This window comes from Martes martes, assembly GCF_963455335.1.
Source record: "Martes martes genome assembly, chromosome: 15".
In the NCBI taxonomy this organism is placed as follows: Eukaryota; Metazoa; Chordata; class Mammalia; order Carnivora; family Mustelidae; genus Martes; species Martes martes.
This window is the reverse complement of record NC_137903.1, coordinates 54,210,530-54,231,026: the sequence shown is the minus strand read 5'-3', so window position 1 is coordinate 54,231,026 and position 20,497 is coordinate 54,210,530. Positions and strand designations below refer to the sequence as shown.

Here is a 20,497-nt window from a genome sequence, read left to right as displayed (position 1 = left end):
GAAGGGCCTTTTGGATACACTAAGTTCATATTTTATCTTGCCAGCTATGAGGATTTAAGGAGAGAGAGAGAGAGAGATGCAATCAGATTTCGTTATAGGGACATCACCCTTGTAGCACCGTGGAAAGGAAAGCCAGGAAGGAAGAAAAGGGGCAAGTCAGAGGCAAAGGAGCCAGTTAGCCCAGGAGACTCCTGCAGGAAAGCAACCGGGAAATAATGAAGGCCTTGATGAAGCAGGTGTTCCGCGGGTGGGGAGTAAAAAGACACCCCAACGTTGTTTTCCTCCCGGCCAGCTTGAAACCATTCTCAGGCATGCAGAACAGTTAAAAATTGACGCTGGGTGCAAAAAAGGCAAAGACAGTCGTCAGAACCCAGCCATCCTGCCTGCTCCGCAGAGCCAGTCCCCCAAGCTTGGACACCCCACCAGCACCTCGAAGCACACCGTGCCCACACGCAGGAGCGGAGACATCCAGGCACCCAGAGAAACACTCAGAAACAGGCAGCAGAGGAGGGAAGAGTGCACTGCAGAGCCCAGCATCTGTGTCTACCAGCTGCCAAGCAGTCTCCATGTGTTCCTGCAGCTGTCGGCGTGAGAGCCACGGAAGACGGAACAGAAGGAAGAAAAGAAAGTTCAGCAACAGGCCCAGAGCGCCAGGCAGGTGGGTGGGCTCTGAGGCAACCGAGGCCGATCCACTGGGCGATCCTGGGAGCGGCTGCCTTCGCTGAAGAATTGGAGCCAGAGCCCCGAGGGAGCAGGACCGGCCCTGCAGCGGGGCGGGGTGCTGATCTCCTCACCTGAACCAGGTGACCCGGGGAAGCCGAAACTAGACTAGACTCATAGGCACCCCTCGTTTGATTTCAAGACCCCCATCTCCACCGCTCTGAAGGCACGGCACGGTCCGTTATCACTCTGCGTTCGAATCAGTGAATCAAAGTGAAGTCCAGGGGGAGAACTGTTTGAAAAGCTCATGACCTCCTCCCTACCAAGTCATCAAAGAGATGATCTCGGGTATCATCATTCAACCAAAATAGGGAATTACTGGTTTTGATACTCACCTGTGGGAGGTCAGGGGAGCTGGTCCACAGTGATTAAACCAATCATTCAGCCATTAATTCAGAGCCATATCAAGGACCTACCAAATACAGAGAACACACCAGGCTTTGTGGCAGCTAACAAGACATGGCAGACAAAATAATAATGCCTGGGATGTTTGTCATGCTGTACAATGTACAGAGAAGTTCATCTGTCACTCTTTTACCAAGCAGAGCTCAAGTTCAGTTGTTTGCATGGTACACGGACCCCAGATACTTATAGCCATTGGCTGTTCTGATTAGTCAGCCCCCTTGTGAAGAAGCAGTTGTCAAAAGCAGCATCTTGAAGACACCCCGGCCCACAGCAACACTTTGAGGTCATACTGACATTCTCCAAGTATCTAGCCTGTGACCGTCTCCTAGTGAGTGGCAAAGTCAGGATGAGAATCCTCGAGTGGCTTACGATAGAGGTAGAAGAGGGAGACAGACAGCTGCAGAGTCATTCTAGAATGACGTGAAAAGAAATGCCTGATGCTGTGGGCCAGGGAGTAGACACGGTATTGGGTTAAACTCAAAAAAAACACAGAAGGACCATCAGGGACCCAAGGCAAGGTTGATGAAGGATGTCATTTTGTGGTGGGGAGCGGACGGCTGGGACAGGCCTTGAAGGGAATTTCCGATTTGGACTCAGATTGGGTTTTAGGCATGGCTGTCTAGGAAATAGGCCATAGAGACAGACCGCCCAGGTTTAGAACTCAGCTTTCCATGTGTAAAGTGAGGATGGCTCTAATGGTAAGTCCTCACGGCTTGGTTGGGGAGTTAGGAGATAACCTAGGTAAAGTGCTCAGTAATGCTTGGCATTATTATTTCATTGCACATGACAAGTGGTAAAATCCTTGCTCCCAAGACGCTTCACCTCCCACGTACAAGTAGCCGCTGGAGGACACCACCTCTGGCTGGAGAGCTTCTGCGAATCGCCACCCAGGGAAGGAATCTATTGAAAGTATTTCCCTGACTCACCAGAAGGCCTGAAGAATCAGGTAGGAAAACGTGTAAGGACCAGAGCAGCCCAGACAGCCTGGACCATGGGCAAAATCACGCTTGAAGACCCACGCAGGGAGAACGCCCATGCCATGTCACAGTGGGCACTGCTCTCCACACCTCCAATGCCACGGGCTTGAGTATCCCACTGTCTTTTCACCTTCCAGAATCTGAGCCTGGGAGAGGGGGCATGTGACTGGCGGGGCTAAGGTGTCTGCGCCCACCCTAGCTCCCACGGGGCGGCGGGTTGCTGGCTTCAGGAAGTTCAACTTTTCTAATGTAGGAAGAGCCGGGCCTCCCACCAAGTCTCATGCCTAAATGTAGTGTCTGTGCACTGGGAAGGGGCTCAGATGCTGCGCAGCTTAAAAACAACCACTGTCCAACATAACCTGCTAGACCCCTACCCTGTGATCAAGTTCCTGCCTGCCCCGCCAGTCCCAAAGCCCAGGGCCTCCTGACTTAGGACGTCACAATCTAGCAATACTGAGCCACTCGTACTCGTCTAACGCACTGTGCTCCTTCGGCCACCGGCAGATTTATTTCATCCTCTTGATCCTTCCTCCTCCACTCCTTCCTTTGCTCGCAAACCCCACTTCCCTCTACTCTGACAAGTTTCCTCTGACCTCCCCAGGTGGGATTAGCTGCCCTTCTCTGGGTTCCCATGGCACTCGGTATATACCAGCCCTATACCATGTACTACACTGAACTGAGGTCCAGACTCATGAATGATCTGGCTTAGTTGCCCTCAAACCTTAGACTCAGAATCATCAGAATCGCCTGGAGAGCTTGTTAAAGCACAGATTCCTTAACCCCATTCCTAGAGTTTCTGACTCAGTCCTTCCGGGAGTAGGGTCGGAAAATTTGCATTGCTGACAAGTTTCAGGTGATGCCGGCATTTCCCTGATGGCTCCTGGCCTAGGAACCACACACTGAGATCCAGTGATCTGATTCACTCTTTAAACCAAGAGGTCTTAACTAGGGGTGATTTCTATCCCCAGAAGACATCAGTCAATGCCTTGGGACATTTTGTGTTGCTGCAGCCAGAACGAGGGGGGGGGGGTGCTACTGATGGCTAATGGGTAGAGACACCACCACCCCCAAAAAACCTGAATTATCCAGCCCCCAACATCAATAGTTTCACGGCTGAGAAAGCCCTACTGGAGATTGTAAGATACTTAAGGGCAGACATTACTGCTTCCTGAGCAGCGTATTTCCACACCTCACATGTCATAGCCCACAGTGTTTGCTCGCTCGGTGGTCATTCAATTGAATCATCTGAATATACAGTGAAGATATTTTTTTAACCCAAAATTGAAAACAAATCTGGTAAGTACAGGGGAAAATGGGGGTGACTACATTAGATCAGAAGCGGGCATGAAAACACATGAAACCAAGCTAGTAGAAGTGAAGTCACGGGAGAATGATCACCCAGACTTCTCATCACCCCCCAACCCAACACCAACACCCCTTTTCACGTTCCAAAGGGAGCAGCTTTTACTGTCCAACAGTTTCAACCCAACCTGCTCATCACGGCTCTTGGTCGTCCTCCGATAACCACTTCCGTTCCTTCTCACAGAAGCAGAACCCCGGCACACGGTCACATAAATAAAGAGGGTATTTTCCGACCTCCCTGGCAGGTAGGTGTGCCCGTGTGAGAAGGGCCTGGCCAGTGGGACGTGAATGAAAGTCATGAGTGCAATTTTGAGGCATGTCTTTCAAGGGAGGCACGTCTCCCTTTCCCCTCCTCTTCCTTACTCGAGTTGTTTTTGTTGTGAGTGTGGTGGTGAGTGACCTAGATCAAGACGAGATGGGCCATATCCGGGGGAGACAGAGCAAAAAGTTAGCATGAGCCCTGGCCCCTGGAAAATCTCAAGGAGCAAAGCTGCCTGCCGTATGAGCACTAGGGCACCTTCTTCCAGATTCTTCCATGGGAAAGATGCGCACCCAGTGGAAGGCATTATCATTTTGAGTTTCTGTTACATGCAACCAAATTCCTACCCCAACAAATATTACTAATCCAACTTGAAATCCAGTCACTTTTCTCATCAGGAACATACATCTCTGGTCTCTGAAAAGCTAGGAAATTATCTAAGTGACGTGGGACATCAGCGGCTTCTAAGTAGACCTGTCTCCCCTGCCTCGAACCTTTCTCCACCCAGAGTCCTGGAGATTCCTGAACGCTTACTCTCAAAAAAAGCCAAGGTTTCAACCCCTGTTGAAATATAAATGCCCCTAGAATGAAAATGTGGCTCTACTGGAAACCCATAGGCCAGAGGACAGATGCAGACCAAATACTGCCAAAAGCAACCCTAACCACGAATACCTGTTAAATCTTAATACTCTCTTTACACTTGGGGCTGGCCTTGAGCCAGAACCCCTACCAGAACCCAGGCAGAGGCTCTGGGGAAGAATCACTTGCATCATCAGGTGAATTCCACAAAGTTCCCGTGTCTCTCCATGGGAAAATGGCAAGACAGGACGAGCTTCCTTTGGGAGAAGGAAAGCACTGTTATTCCTCTGGTTGATAGACAGTAATGGCACCCTCCCCCTTTGTCCTTGACCAAGTAGACACTAATTATCTAGCAGTCACTTTCCTTTTCATTTTGGGATCTGGTAAATTTTACCTACGGTCTATAGTTGACTCAGCATGCCCTGAAGGGAAGGAATCTGTTTTTTTTCTATCAATCTCCATAGCTGTGTTTTAAATGACATGTGGTGACTGAAAGCAGATCTAATTGCCCTGTGACAAAGAAGCCAATGATCGAGTCCCCTCTCGATCATTTCTATAGCACTGTTGAGTCACAACACTGTCCCTGTAGTTTTTATTCATGCAAATGAAGTGTAAATCAAATAAAAGCAAACCGTCTGTCAACAGGTTGGTTTAAATACCAGATTTCTTTTTTCTTCCCTTTTAAATAAAGAGCAAACAAGGACAGAAAAGAAACAAGATGGTGCCTTTTGTGTTTGGTTTAATAGTTGGGTTTTGGTTTTGTTTTGTTTTGTTTTTCCTGTCCTTCTCCTGCCTGAAAGGTCACAAGATAAGTGTTTTTCATTCATATCCCTAAGCTGTAGGTATTTGGAGATGATAAAAAATGCACTTTTTTGTTCTCCCTTTTCTTTTGGAGGCCTCCTGTCAAGATGCCCAGAATAATGCTTCTGGAGCAGATGGAGAAGGCGCATGAAGCCACACTGGGAAACCACGGTTCCAGAAATGGTGTTTGTGTCAGCCCTGTTCTTCAACAACAAGAGCTGCCCAAGGGAGCCTTCTACGCCGTCCTCCGTACCCCACACATGAGTCCAATAGGACCTTGACCACTTGGCCATTCCTGGTATTTATTAATTTGGCACCTGCTTCGAGAGACCCCATATTTTTCACCCTGAGGCCAATGAGACTTTTTCACCTCAAGGATTTGGCTTGACATTGGTGTTGGAAAGGACCTTGAGAGAGAAACCACATCTGCAGCTAAGACAGATGGGGTCACCCCGAGGAGCAAGACACTGTAGGCAGCCCCAGAAAGACAGCTGTTCAAGAAGAGCACTTGTCAGATGTCCGCAGGCACCTCAAAACAGGATGTAAGGGTTTGGTGGGAAAGTGCCCAAGACTCCATCGCTCCCCGTGCAGTGTCTTAGGATGCGTACTGTGACTGGTGTTATTCAGTACACCTCCAGACTAAAGGGATCTGGGGAAAACAGCCAAGATAACCAACAGTGTCTCTCCGCCCCAGGCTCTGGCCGCCATACCACTGCTGTGCCATTATCTTGTTTGGACATCACACTCAATAGGACACGGGTATGATTAAAAATTAACCAACCCTGGGACACCTGGGTGGCTCCATTGGTTAAGCATCTAACTCTTGACTTCAGCTCAGGTCATGATTTCAGGGTCGTGGGATTGAGCCCTGTCTCGGGCTCCTTGCTGAGCATGGAGCCTACTTAAGCTTCTCTCTCCCTCTCTCTCTGCCCCTCCCCTGCTTGTTCTCTCTCTCACTCTTCATATATATGTTTTTAAAAAATTTTTAAAACATATATATGTTAAAAAATAAAATAAATTTATTTTTTATATTTTTATATATGTTATATTTTTATATTTATATATTAACATATATATGTTCAAAAAAATAAATATTAGTCAACCATGCGGGGGTCTCTAGAGGGGGCCAGTAAATAACACCCCTCTCTACCTGAGATCTGAACAAATTGGTAACTAAAACAAGAGTGTCAGATGGAGGCCAAAATAAAATCTTCACCTCCAGTAAAGGCCGAGGGGAAGGACCCTGCTCAGCAGGAACACTGCAGAACTAGGCAGAATCGCCCTCCCGGGCACAGGGCATGTTGACCCGGGCAAGATGGCCTTTACAGTGTAGAGAGTGAAGAAAACTCCTGTTTCTTACAGACGGGCAGGCAGAGAGCTCCCAAGAAGGAGAAGGGGAAAGGTGAGTTAAACATGTATGGTTGCTCTTTCTTAAATGTATCAATCAGGTAAGTGACAGCCTTGGAGGGAATGAAGTCAAGCAATGACAGGGTCCAGCATGCCACGCCTCCTACATGGGAAGAAGCATTAGGAGCAGGGAAACCCTCCCCTCCCCAGTGTCATTGCAGAGATGAGGAAGCTGACCGCAAGAGAGGTTCAGAGATTTCACTATGTCACCCAACTAGTAAAAGGTGATGTCAAGCCTTTGGACTGCCAAGCCCCAAGATGCTATGTCACCTCTGCAACTTGACTTTCAGATCCGGAAGGACTTCATTTTCACTGCAGTCGTCAGCCCCTTCCTACCCAGCCCCACTTGGGCTGACGTCTCCATTTTCACTAACGTCTCCTAATATGCTTTCTCTGAGGCGATGTCTAAAGCTGACTGGTCACTGCCTGATACCCTCACAGAAAACCCCAATTCTTTACAGCTCGACTTACCTGAGAAGCACGTTGTGGAGGACTTGGCAGATAGACTGAAGCCCAGACCATCCGCATTGGTCCTAGCCCTCCTCAGACATAGCATTACCTCCTCCAAGTTGGCATTTCAGAAGAAAATTCTCTATTACACTTAATAAAGGGAGAGTGTTGAGAATATGGCCAATTTTGTTATTCAGTCTCCTGAAATCAATACACACACACACACACACACACACACACACACACCTCTTTTTTAGCCCTAATATTTGTAGCTTTTTTCCCAATTAAGATATTCTTTGGGGGTGCCTGGATGGCTCAGTCAGATAAGCATCTGCCTTTGGCTCAGATGGTGATCCTGGGGTCCTGGGATCAAGTCCCACATCGGACTCCCTGCTCTGTGGAGAGCCTGTGTCTCCCTCTTCCTCTGACTCTCTTTCTCTCTGTCTCTCATGAATAAATAAAATCTTCTAAAAAAGAATACTCTTTGCTCAAGGTCAATATAGTTAATATCATTTGTGTTATAGAGCATGTCACTAAGTGGTGTTTCCCTTTTTGCCTTGGTCATCGGGAAACTCAAAACCAGTTTTTTGTGGCTCCATGGCAGTAGGACAGTATAAGATGCGAAGGTCTATGCATCCACAAATTCTCCCTCTTTTGAAACTCTCCCTCTTACCACACCCTTACTCTGTATCCTATTTATATTCTCAAGGCAATATTTGTTCTCCGTTTTATAGTAGACTGGTTACTCTTGCAAGAAATCATAAATCTCATGGGAAAACAGAGATAAGTAGAATGCATCCATTTCTTCATTAAATTTGCAATAAGTGAATTTTAAAATTTTACAAAAATATTCAATAAACATGTATTACCTGGGCTTTTAAATCTCAGAATCAGAACATGAAGTTTAATTTCATATAAAAATTTCCAAATATTTAACAACCTTCCATCTGCCATCTAAAATCAAATGTATACAATTAGAATAGATTTTCTTTCTAAGTTAAGGTTTGCTGACTCATAAATTATCAATTACATTCTATTTTTCAACATAGTGATTTTTTTAAACTTATTTTCTTTTATCACTAAGCTAATTCACAGCATTAAGAGAAGCATTCAAAGGATGAAACATTTGACCCGGTTAATTCTGTTTTATTTCTATAAATACATTCTAGATTTAAAATCATTAAGTGCTTTATTTGGCCACTTTATACGCCATGTAAAAAATATTGGCGCTTAGTAAATTTTGATAAAAGATCCTCACTAAGCATATCTCTCAAAGGCTCTCTCTGTTGGCATCTGCAGGTCAATTCAACCTCCTCTTTATCCTGTTGCCTCTTGAAATTGGGAGGGACTTTTTGATTCTTGTTTTGGTGGTGTTTTCACTCAGAAATATCAACTGTTGCTGTCATTCTTACCAAAGTAGGTTATCTCATTGCCGTGATATAAGCCAAGCTTATTTCTTGCAAAATATTTTTTAATAATCCAAAGTCCAGCCACGAGACCAGTTGTCATCGGTTTGGCCTTTAGTACCAGAAGGGGACAGAAAATGAGACCATTTCATTTTCTGTATCTTCTTCATTAGTTCTACTTCAATTCACAGAGAATAGAAAGAAACCGGTGAGGGTTTTGTTTTTGTTTTTGGTGTTGGATCTATGGTGGCATTTTTTGTATTTCTTTTTCATTTATTTATCTTTTACAGAGTGTGTGTGTGTGTGTATGTGGTCATGTGCATGTGCACACGTGAGCGGGGGTGAGGAGATGGAGAGTGAGAATCTTTTTTTTTTTTTTTAAAGATTTTATTTATTTATTTGACAGACAGAGATCACAAGTAGGCAGAGAGGCAGGCAGAGAGAGGAGGAAGAAGGCTCCCTGCCAAGCAGAGATCATGACCTGAGCTGAAGGCAGAGGCTTAACCCACTGAGCCACCCAGTCACCCCGGAGGGTGAGAATCTTAAGGAGACTCCCCACTGAGCGCAGAGCCCAACACAGAGCTCGATCCCACGACCCCGAGATCATGACTTGAGCAGAAATCAAGAGTTGGACATTTAACCAACTGAACCACCCAGGCGCCCCTATAGTGACATTAACTTAAACAGAGAAATTAAACACTGACTTCTTACACGCCTAAAGATTATGACACACTTGGTATTCACCATTCATTTCTTCATCCTTTCATTCCCAAAATATTTACTCAGCGCCCACTCTGTGCAGACATCATTCTGTGAGCAATCAAGAAAAGAGCAAAAAGCCCTACCATGGAGGAAGCCAGGGAAATAGAAGCCAAAACACCTATCCCTTGGGCAGCCAACAGGCGACTCTAGGAAACACAGCACAACCAGGGCCTGGCATTCAGTAAGTGGCACATAAATGTAGGCCGTACTGAACTTTACCCACAAAAACAATTTCACATCTCTAATTCAGCAATGTGATATTCATCTAATACCAATATATCCACATAAATACAGATCAACCTGAGAAACTGTGGGCTGAGACTATGTGTGTCATGACTCAGAAAGCAAGACCATTCGACCGTGCTAATTTAAATTCACCCATTTCATTTCAATTAATTTCCCCCATGTAGTTTCTTCTTGTTCTCCCCCTAAAATTGGGAAGTACTTCTGGAATGCAGGCTCTGAAGCTAGACTTATCTGGATTTTTTTAAATGGAGGTATGAGTTATACGCAATAAAATGCAAGATCTTAAGATTTTGAACATGCGGGCCCACATGGGCAGCTCAGTCAGTTAATAGTCTGACTCTTGATTTTGGCTCAGGTTGTGATCTCAGGGTCATGAGATCGAGCCCCACGTCCAGTTCTGTGCTCAGCATGGAGCCTCTTTGAGATTCTCTCCCTCTCTCTCTTCCTCTGCCCCTCCCCCCACTCCCACTCATTCTCTCTTTCTTGCTCTCTCAAATAAATAAATAAATGTTTTAAAAAATTTTGGGGGGCGCCTGGGTGGCTCAGTGAGTTAAGCCTCTGCCTTCGGCTCAGGTCATGATCTCAGGGTCCTGGGATCCAGCCCCGCATCGGGCTCTCTGCTCAGCAGGAAGCCTGCTTCTCCCTCTCTCTCTCTCTGCCTGCCTCTCTGCCTACTTGTGATCTCTGTCTGTCAAATAAATAAATAAAATCTTTAAAAAAAATTTTCTTGAACATTTGGTTCAATGAGTTTTGCAATTGTATACACTCAAAACTACCACTTAAATTTTAAATTTTTAACTATCACTTAATTAAGATATAGACCATTTCCATCACCCCAGGATGTTTCCTTATGCCCCTTACCAGGCAATCACTTTCTGATTTCTGTGACTATAATTTTTTCTGTTCTATAACAATATAAATGGAATCCTAGACCATGTACTTTTTTTTAATGTCTGGCTTCTTTCACCCAAGCAGTGTTTTTGAGACGTTGCATTAATCAGTGGTTTGTTCCTTTGTTTTGCTGAATAGTATTCCATTGTCTGGAGAAACTGCTATTTGTTTATCCATTTTCTTGTCGATGGAAATTTGGGCTATTTCCAGCTTTCGGCCATTATGACTAAGATTGCTACCATTTTTGTACAAGTCATTTTGTGCACACATGTTTTCACTTTTCTTGAGTAAATACTTCGAAGGTAGTATTTCTGAATCCTACAATAGATATATGATCAATTTTTTAAGCAGCTACCAGATACTTCTCCAAAGTGGTTATGTCATTTTTCATTCCTACCAACAAATGTATCAAAGGAAGTTCTGATTCCTCCACGTACACACATTTGGTATTGACAGTCTTTTTGGTTTTAGCCATTTTCATGTGTGTCAAATACTAGCTCACTATGATTTTAATCATCCCTGATGATTAACAGCTTTTCATCTCCTTCCTGCTATTTGTACACGATCTTTGAAATGTCTATTCAAGATTTTTGCCCATTCTTTTTGTCTTCTTATTGTTGATTTTTAGAAGTTCTTTATATATTATGACTCTAAAATCCTTGTCACATTTATATTGCAATGTCTTTTCTCAGCCTATGGCTTGAATATTCATCTTAACGGAACCTTCTCCCAGTTAACTTCCCTGGAGAAGGATTTAGAAGTACAGTCCTTTTGATATCACTAATCATCAACCCTGTCTTTTCTTCATACAAAGAAGAGCATTTCTCTATTTTTTTTCTATCTGCTTTCTGTTCCTTTGCTTATGGCCTTTGCAGAACTTGACATGTCCCTAACGACATCTATATATCCTTCATTGAATTAACTGCTTCATTCTCTAAATACATACAACACTTCACTTTTTTCTCTCTTTCTAAATTAATAGTTTACATGTTGTCAACCTAAAGTTTTTCTTGAGCTCCAGACCAACATATCTATCCACACATACTTAGCATGTCTACTTGGACATTCTCTTCAAATTATGTGGCCCCCAGATGGAATTCTTCATGCCACCTCTTGCAAATATATTCCCTCTTTGTGATTCCTGTCATGGTGAGTAGCACCGCCACATGCCAAATTCTTAAACCAGAAACCCATGTGGTTTTTTTGACTCCCATATCCACTCCTTCAGTCTAGGCCAATAATCCTATCAGCCCCCACCCTTCACCCCAAAGATCTTGAATATATCCACATCCATCCTACTGTCACATCCCAGTCTGACCACTGTCATTTTCCATCCAGATTTCCATTTTAGTTTTGTCATCTTTCTCCCCGCTACATAGTCTTTTGGGTAGTTTCTAGAATGTGCCAAGATGTCTCTTCTCATATCTTCACAGTTGAAATTACTTTGCCTATAATGCTCTTCTCTAGAGCTTCCTTGATCTGAAACAGCACCATGTTCCCTACCTTGATACCCTCCATCACCGTACCCTCCTTATTCCCTTCTAAAGACTCATGACAACCGTGGCCACCGTTTTCCTGTTGCTTTCTCCTGCTAAGATGTAATAAATTCCAAGAGATAGGTTCCTTGTCTTTCTTGTCCACCAGTACATCTCCAGGATCCAGCAAAGTGCCTGGTATGTGCTAAGGATTGCTGAATGAAGAAATGCTTCCCTCACCAATTCAAATCAAGGGAAATTTTCATGTCCTATTCACCCCAAAATATTTTGTTTCACCAATACTAGGCCTTATAAATGCCTTCTTGGGTAGATTGCATTGACTTCCTTCCATATCTTTTGCAAACTGCATCAACTTTCCCAGATCAGCTTTGCTCACCTCACCTCATATGTCCTCCAGTCTTTTTCTCCCCTAGCCCATCCACGTCCACAGCCCGGCCCCAAATTTGTTATTTCTCTTAACATCCATGCACGGCCTAGACAGAGCTGCATCTACGAGACATTAAATAATAAGCAAAAGGAATTTTAGGCAGATTAGGTCAATTTGGTGAAGAGACTCCAGCCGCAGAACAGCTGACGAATCGGCTCCATCAGACAACAGACCAGGTAGAAATCGTGTTCAGACACAAAACCTCACTGTTTCCTATACCCTTCTCTGCTGGTATCACTCTCCCCTCTCGTGAGGGTGTTTGAGTCTGATCCTCTCAGCCAAGTGGCAGATGGAGAAGTTGTTTGCGATTGAGATGAGAATATTTTATCAGACTTCCTACAAATGGGGTCCACTGAATTTTAATCTGCCAGCAAAGCACTGACAAAAAAAGGGAGGAACGGTCTCCACAGGACATCCTGTAAGGTCTCCTCAGGAATTAGTGTGTTTTTGGTCAACATTCAGTTGAGAGATGATAAACTTCCAAGGGCAACCGAGAGAGCCCTGAAACAGATACTTCTCTGGTCCCTCCAGCCTCCCAGTGAAGGCTGCATGGCAGAAGGGAACCTGGGTCAGGAGCCAGGAAGTCTGTATTCCAGACCTGGTTCTGGCCCTGACTCGTTAGGTCACCGCCTGTTGGTGATGTCACTTTTCAATCTCTCGGTTACTCCATCTGTACAATGGAAAGAACACATCCGATTCCTCCCAAATGGGTGGCGAGGACGCTTGGGAGATTTGTGTGCCGTCCAGATAGAAGAACCAAAAGTTGCTTGTGAAATTCTATTTTGTTCTCTCCCCTCTGGTACAACTCCACGGTAGGCAACAGCAACAGCCTAGATGTTTACTGAGCAGTTATTATGTGTCAGATATGTGCAAAGCAAATATCTATGCACACAAAAGCTACTTCTTTGCATGTTGCCTGAATAATCTCCTTGAACTCTTACTAAACCCTGGGAGAGAATGTTAGAAAGGACACATAAAATATGAGAAACAGTGTATCTCATTAACAGATAGATTTCAGCATTGCTTAGAGAGGGAACAGTAAATGGGTTTGGAAACCAAGGGTTACGGCAATATGCCGTGCCTCAGAAAATACCTTCACAGCCACCCTGAAACAGATCCAGGCAGCCATCCCCAAAACTGCATTTGCTACCACCTCTGAGGGCCTCCCCTGCCACTCCCTTCATGCACAGATACCAATATGCGCACAAACGTGTGCAAATAATAATGAGTCCGAATTTATTGTGCACCAACTATGTACCAGACTGTGCCAAGCATTTTCAGTACATTTTTTAAAGATCATTTATTTATTTATTTGACAGAAAGAGAGAGAGAGAGAGCACACATGAGCAGAGGGAGCAGCAGGCAGAGGGAGAAGCGGACTTCCTGCTGAGCAAGGAGCTTGACACGGGACTTGATCCCAGGACCCTGGGATCATGACCTGAGCTAAAAGCAGATGCTTAACCGACTGGGCCCCCCAGGCACCAAGCATTTTATGTATATTATCTCAACTACACATCACACCAACCATTGGAAGTAGGTACTATTTTTAGCCCCAAGATGATAAAACTGAGATGAGGAGATTAACCAGCCCGAGATCAGAGGTAAGTGACCGACCTAGAACGGGAGGCTAGTATTTCTGAAATCCAGAACTCACTGTTCTATTCACCACTCCATACTACCTCTCGATGCATTGTTTTTCATTTTAATATTTCTTTTATTAGTATTATTATTATGTTCAGTTAGCCAACATATAGTACATCATTAGTTTTTGATGCAGTGTTCAATATTTCTAAATTAAGCTTTACAACTGGTGCGTACATTTAATGGGGTAGCAGAGGGTTTTGTTGTTGTTTTTTTAATCCTCAAAAAAGAAGCAGTTGTTATTTAAACAGTGGTACCTAAGAACAGAGGACATAGTGTGGGGATGCGGGCACGATGGAGGGGAAGGGGCACATGACCAAGAGGCAGGAAACCTGCTCCCGTCTCGGCTCTGCCAGTACTTGCCATATGACCAAAGGCAAGCTGCTTGGCCTCCCTGAACCTTCATCTCCTGGCTTAGAAAACGAGAGAATGAGCTAAATGATGCTGAAATGTCATGCGCATTCTCCATCTCTACATGGAATCTACTCCAAGTGAATGTATATGGGATCATTCTCCAATAGTCCAGCTTGAAAGCCCCACGAGCTCAGGGAGACGAAAGGAGACACACGCAGGACCTCAGCCCCAAGCACGCTGCGCCTCCCTCTCCATCCCAGACCCTCTCTGCGGCTCTCCAACAACACAGACTGGATCCAAGGTGCCTGTTCCAACATCACTTCTGTTTACTCCACCATCAGGATGGTGTCATTTAGCCAGAGCCATCATTCACAGTCACACCAAATGGCCCACGAAAGAAAAGTTGGTTACACTCGAAGAACAGATGACAAGTGACAGGCTCCGCTCCTGATTTTCCATAATAACAGAAGAGACCAGCAACTGCCATGGTGGTCCAACACCCGAACCGACCCCTCCCTTCTAAGCAGAGGCGATCTGCCGATCTCTCCTCCTCTCTGGGATTAAAGAGTCTCCCTTGTCCCTGGTGAAGCCGGGCATCCTGTCTCTCCAGGGACAGTATCAGCAAAGCCACGCACACAAGCAACCCCACTTATCTGAGCTCTGTTGCTGGATAGGAGGGAGAAGGAGCTGAAGACCAAAAACATGAGTGAGAAGAAAGGACTATAGACTTTCTCGATCAAAAGCAGCCATTAGAACTGAACTAATTTTGCCCATGCCCCAGCAGATCCACTTTCAGACCCCTTTATTTTGGCCGAGGAAAGGCAAAATGAGACTTCCCCGGTAAATGACTAGACAGTTGCCTGTTGCCTATAGGATAATCAGAAGTTTCAGTCACTGAAACTGGGCATCAGGGGAATTCTCCCAGCCTGCTCTGAGGAGGCCATTCGTTCTGATGAAAAGTTCTCCTAGGAAGGCTAGGTCCGGTGTGAGGATTTTTATTTTATTTTTTTAGGATTTTTTAGGATTTTTAGGATTTTGCTTATTTATTTTGTTTATTTATTTAGAGAAAAACAGAATAGGAGCTAGAGGGAGCAGGGGAAGGCGCAGGGAGGGAGAGGGACAAGCAGACCCCACTCTGAGCACACAGCCTGACGCGAGCCTCCATCTCACAACCCTGAGACCATGACCTGAGCCAAAACCAAAAGTCGGACACGCCTAACTGACTGAGCCACCCAGGTGCCCCCAGGTTGAGGATTTTTAATGTCAAGATATGTCAAATTGTCATTTGCCCATTTTTGACCCATGCAAGTAGAAATAGTGTAAGGTTCAGCTTAATAGTTTATGGAAACCACTGCTCTAGGGGGTGTTGAAAATGTGTAAGGAGAGGAGACACAGTCTATCTCCAAGGGGCTGCCGGGAGAGAATCCCATAGAGAATGTGGATCGGGTATGTTGGTGTCACGTGAGGGAAATACAGAGGAAAGGGGGCTGGGGGCTAGAAATGCAGTGTCTTGAAGTAGGAGTTCGCTCCTTTCATCAGTAGGAGTCCAGATCCAATGGAATGAGCCCTAAGCCCCCTTTCTTGCTATCTCAGCATCTGAGGATCAGGCAGTAAACCCAGAGTCTCCAAGCAAGTCTGAGAACAGGGTGAGCTCTGAACCTGCCAACCTTGACTGAGTCTCTTTAGCATTTGTTATTTTTATGGGTCCCTGAATGCTTCCCTTGAATATTAATTTTCTTCAATTCTTTAAGTATATATTAGTTATTACATATTTTTGATTAATATTTGATGGCCGCTTAGGCTGCCAAGAGCTCCCATAAATTTCCCCAGTGGGTATCTGGCACTAGGTAAGTGTGGGAGACCCCTTGTGTGGAGCAAAGACATCAATCATTTTAAGTCTCTGACTCCACACCTTAATACCCAAAGATATATTGCTAAGAAGCCCATAACAAGTCATTAAAAATGAATGTCTTGTGGCAGTTTTCATGCCTGCAGAATTCAGCGGGGGAGGGAGGGGAAGCTGGGATGGGGCAAAGCCCAGAGAGCTCACTAACACCTCGTTGGGCATTATTTAAAGATTCCTATCCCTTACTCCAGGACCAGCTACATAATTGGCAAGGTCCAGTGCAAAATGAAAATGCAGGGCCCCTTCTTCAAAATTATTAAGCGTTTTGAGACAGCAATGACGACGCATTAAACCAAGCGTGGGTCCGTGTGTATGAGGACGCAGGTCACGGAGCCGTGAAGCCCTGCCTCTCTCCGCCTTCCCGGGCACCCGCACCTCCGTCTCTCTGGAACTTAGTCTCCATCTGTAAGGGCTTCCCAAAACAATGACATTAACAATAGCACTTACTGAAATACTGTAAAGGCATTCACTAACTTTTATTTTTGTGAACTCATAAGATCAAGAGAAGGTTCTCATTAACCCCATAAATGCTATTATTACCCCCGTTCTACAAAGAAGGAAGGAGATAGAAGCTTATGATGGTTAATCTTACACGTCCACTTGACTGGATCACAGGGTCCCCAGATATTTGGTTAAACATTATTCCGGGGGTGTATGTGAGGGTGTTTCTGGAGGAGATTAATGTTTGATTGGTAGACTGAACAGACGACCCTCAGTAATGGGGTGGGTCTCATCAAATCAGTTGAAGTGCTTACAGAACAAAAATGCTGACTCTCCCTGGAGGAAGGTGGCATTCCTCTAGCCTCGCTGCCTTCGAGCTGGAATATCAGGTTTTTTCCCGCCTTCAGATGCAAATGAAAACATCAGTTCTTCCTGGGTCTCTAGCTTGGCAACTGCAGATTTTGGGACTTGTGAACCAATTCCAATTCTTACATATGTGTACATACACATATGTATGTATTTCACAGAGAGCTAGACGAATAGATGGTAGATGGTTGGGTAGACAGTTTCCTATTGGTCTGTTTCCCTGGACAACCTTGACTAAGGCAAAGCTCATATAGTTAAGGAACTTGCCCAGTGCCTCAGACCTGGTGAGCGGTAAGGTTGTGATGTGAACACAGTAGATGTACGCCTGCAAATGACTGCAGTGGTGTTGAAAAAAATGTGTCAACCTGGCCCGGTTAGGAAGAAAGGAATAAATCCATAAAGCAGGGCCCATTAACAACTGTCATTTGGTCCAGGGCAGAAGAAGCCAAGCAGCTCAATGCAGAGAGGCTGGTACTGGGAGACTCGGGCTGAGCGCTCAGATCCAAAGAGACCCCGGCTCCGGTCCCAAGACTTTCTAACAAGACAGTCATGCTAGTCAGGTGAGCCCTCACGCCCCAGGCTCTGCGGAACCCATCTGGGAAGAGAATGAGCTAGACTTCATGTCCTCCATGAAGTCCCTTCCCGTCTAAATACTGAGGTTTTCACAGTTCAATCCAATGAGCTTCTGGGAAGAAACTGAGATGATAGATACATTCTCTCTTTGGGCTCCTTGAGATGACTTTTGTTTTTTATTCACTATGAATAAACCTACCAGACTAGAGAAACAGTCCCACATCATGCCTGCCCACAGCATAGACACGTGGAAGGGAAGAGGAAGGATGCTCCCAGGTACCAGAGATGCCCAGGGGACATACTAGACAGGTTTATACTCACTCACTCACTCGCTCGCTCAAACCTTCCGTCCGACCTGAGGCTTGCGCTTGTTTTCTTAGCTGTCAGTGTCCCGGAAGTGGGTGGAATGGGATGCAAGGGAGCTTCAAGGAAACCTTTACCAGAAACCAGAAGTCCTTGTCCTTTCCCACTATCTTAACTTAGGAGAAGAATGACAACAAGACTCAGAGGGAGAAGGGCAAGACAGAAGGCAACTAGGGATGCCTGGGTGGCTCAGGCGGCTAAGTGTCTGCCTTCGGCTCAGGTCATGGTCCCAGGGTCCTGGGATCGAGCCCCGAATCAGGCTCCTTGCTCAGTGGGGAGCCTGCTTCTCCCTCCGTCTGCTGCCCCCCCCTCCCGCTTGTGCTCTCTCTGTCAAATAAATCAAATATATTTTTAATTTTTTTAAAAGAAAAAAAGAAGGAAGGCAACTAATGCCTTTTTTTTTTTAACCCCCTGATCTGTGCCAATTCCTGAGACAGCCTCAGACTGATATCCTCTCATGACAACCTTGCTAGGCAGGAAATACTATCCCCATCTTACAGACACCAATCTGAGGGTCAAGGAGATGAGGTGACTTGCTGGTGTCAAACTTGTCTCAAGCTTCTGAGCCATGAGCAGAGCTCGAAGGCAAACCCAGACCTTCCACGGCACCAAGACGAGCCGTGCTGAAATACTTCAGTGTCATAAACTGAAACAGGGTCTGGAATTAAGCTGGGCACTTTGAATGTGTCCTGAAGCCATCGGTTTACTTTATCCAATACATTAGCATTTGTTCAGTCTTTACCAATGCTCAGATCAAGTCAGGACATGTAAGATGAATTAACCCCCTGTAAAGGGGATATATAACGGCTATGATCCCAGTGGCCCTCATTTCCTAGGGTCCCAGGTCCCGTTACTCATCAGGGATTCTCATGGCCGCACAGGGAACATCCTGTCCCCCCACATGTGAGCTCACCTTCTAGTGAGCTCTAAGGAGCATCACCATCTTCATTTATTGAAATCTCCAGCACAGAACACTCCGCCTATAGCAATAATGGGATCCAAAGGTCCACCCCGCTCAGGCTCGGATAAACTACAGTAGACTTCGGTCTTTCCTGCTGGGATCTCAGGCTCTATCCCGCAGGGTTGTGGTCCAGTCGTGCACAGGATCCTGGAACTGTGGAAATACGGCACACAACACACAGCCTAGCAGACAACAGGGGTGACTGAGACGTTCTTCTCTGCCATCACACGTGCCACATTTCCCACATGACCTCACCTCCTCCCCGAAGCTCTGCATCCTTGCAGCCCCTTTAACTTTCTCATTTGCTTCCCTGTATTTAGTCTGGTGGTAATTAGTTAGACCCATGGTTTTAAAACAGGGGCAATTTTACCCCCTGGGGGACACTTGGCAATATCTCGAGACAGTTTCAGTTGTCACAACTGTGAGTGTGCTACTGGCATCTGGTTCATAGAAGACAGGGATGCTGCTCAGCTTCCCACGGCTCCCGGGATGGCCCCCACAACAAAGAATTATCTAGTCCAAATGTCAGTAGTGCCGCAGTTGATAAACCCTGATGTAGACCCAAGATGGCAAGCTTCTGCCACGAGTGCTTCTCTTTCCACTCCCTTTATGTCCTTTGCTGTCACATCTCGTTGATCAGGACAGTCATTCCCTCTGAGCCCAGTTCTGATCTCAGAATCCTCTCGGCACACGGCCCCAGGGAGCTGCTAATAAGTGATAGGCGCCAAAATGCCAAATGAGCTCGACGGGCCATCCTTACGCGAGACGCTTTCTGTGCTGGCCCACGTTCACCAACTTTGACTGTCACCCTTTCAGAGCAAGGACCGTGTTTCTAAACTCTATCATCCCCAGTAGCTCCAAGATGAAGAAAGGAGAAGACAGAGAGAGGAAGAGGAAGAAAGGGAGGCCGGGAAAGGAAGGAGGGAGGGAGAGAAGGAGGGAGGGCAGGAAGCAAAGAAAATCAAAGAGAAAAGAAGGGAAGAGAAACAATGGTGTAAAACAAACAAGGAGAAGAAATGAAGTTCCAAACAAGGCTTCACTGCGATGGACCCTTCGAATAACTAGAGCGGGCCCTCTGCATTTTGTGTATTTGTTAAGGTGTCAAGGTCAAAACCAAAGGAGCCAACCTTCGGACCTTCCCTACCATCAAGAGGTCGTCGGCTCCCCGGCAGGAGAACCTCATTGCTGTCTTCTTTTGGTTACTGCGGTTGGCCAGGCTCACTGTAGGAACTCCCACTTCCCCCAGTCCCTCCGCCAACCCCAAGGACAACCCTATCTTGCCAAGGGGTGAGGCAGAACTGTCCTTTGGTGTCCCCTTTCCCACAGCCACACAGAGGGCCCCCAAAGAATGAGGATTCAAGTTCTTCCCCAAAGTCGGTCCACCCTCATCTTGGTACAGATCGCAGATGAAGGCAAGGGCGCCCATCCTAGGCAACGCCATCGTCTGCGGTCAACAGTGGTGGTAGTGAGCGAAACCAAAATCCTAAACAGTGCTTGACTGTTGGCGGAGTTTTTGATGGATTCACTCGGAGTGTTTTTAAAAGTGGAGATCTTCAGGAGACATTTGGCGAGCCCTTACCATTTCAGCGTTTTGCCATTAGGATGGCCCAACCGTATGTCCATCTTGAACTTTTCCCTGATAAATGTGGAATGGAGGCAAAATTCTCAGGTCTACAGAGGGCACCTCTTAGAAAATAATACACT

The 20,497-nt window shown here is 45.7% G+C and overlaps 1 long non-coding RNA gene across 7 annotated transcripts in view; it reads right to left on the bottom strand.

Annotated features, from left to right (window-relative positions):
- The window catches only part of LOC308355758, an 83,382-nt gene that overhangs the window by 4,861 nt on the left and 58,024 nt on the right, over positions 1 to 20,497 (bottom strand). For 6 of the 7 annotated variants that reach the window (XR_013967996.1, XR_013967997.1, XR_013967998.1 and 3 more), the window contains 2 exons: positions 18,746 to 18,946; positions 1,056 to 1,132 (listed from right to left, as the gene is read on the bottom strand). This is a non-coding gene — a long non-coding RNA (uncharacterized lncRNA). The remainder of the gene's footprint in view (positions 1 to 1,055; positions 1,133 to 18,745; positions 18,947 to 20,497) is intronic. The other variant, XR_013967999.1, reaches the window with a different exon arrangement.